Here is a 1,153-nt window from a genome sequence, read left to right as displayed (position 1 = left end):
GGAGGGGCAGCAAAAAAGATGAAGTCCTCCAACCAGACGGATTGACTCACAGCAACAATGGGCATGGCCCTGGACCAGATGATATTTTGTTCTGTTGAACATATATAGGGGTAGTATAAAGCAGATCATGACAAGCTATGGACAACATTATGAAGTATGAATATTCTGTAACACTTAATTGTGTTGTTAAGTAATCTGTACATGGACCAAGAGGCAGTTCATCGAACAGAACATGGGAACACTGAATGGCATAAAATTAAGAAAGGTGTGCAACCGAGTTCTATTTTTTTTAACATTAAATAGACTGAATAAAAGCAAGGAAATAGTGTATAAATTATTTTTTGAATATGAGAATTGGTTGTGAGACTATTTTTCTTTCAGCATGATCTTTGAAAACAAGACTTTATCTCTGTTGCCATGGAAAGTCATTTTTTTCTGTGCTGGCATGTTTGCAATCTATTCATTTTACTGATTAACATGCTGTCTTCTAATATAAGGAAAGTCTAAAAATTAACTTTTTTGGCATGAAAAGCAAGTTATTTTTAGATGTTTCTTAAATTGACTAAGATTATTTTTTTCTTTTTTTTCCTCCAGGAAAAAAACCTACCCTAATCAACTGGCTCCTATGTTTCAAGTTTGTTCCAGTTATTTACTGCAGCCTAAAAAGTCAGGCAAAACCTTTGTTGTGTTACAAATTGGCACTTTTGTTATGTTCCTGTATTCTGTGTATGGGTCCATGACATCTGTGCCTCACATAAGAGGATTCACATCACAGGAGCTACTCCGATACCTAGAAGTTTCTACAATGATGTATATGATGCGTTTGGCTCCAATGATTTGAAGCCTGGCTGGGACCAGTTGTTTCTATCAACCAAAGATTCTTGCATATGACTTTTTCATGTAGCTTGAGTTAATGGTAGCCTTAGAATGGTGCTGTGGTGGTTGTGTGCTGTGGAGTGGGTTCCAACTCTTAGCAACCCTGTATAGAGTTTCTGAGGCTGTAAATCTTGACTAGAACAGAAAGCCTCATCTTTCTGCCCGGGAGCACCTGGTAGATTCAAATTACTGACCTAGAGTTTGCAGCCTAACGTAATGCACTAGAGTCATCACCATATATTTATGCAAATAATACACACATTCTACTTTTATTTCT

Source organism: Chrysochloris asiatica, unplaced genomic scaffold, assembly GCF_000296735.1.
Source record: "Chrysochloris asiatica unplaced genomic scaffold, ChrAsi1.0 scaffold00264, whole genome shotgun sequence".
NCBI lineage: Eukaryota > Metazoa > Chordata > Mammalia > Afrosoricida > Chrysochloridae > Chrysochloris > Chrysochloris asiatica.
This window is presented reverse-complemented; position numbering follows the sequence as displayed.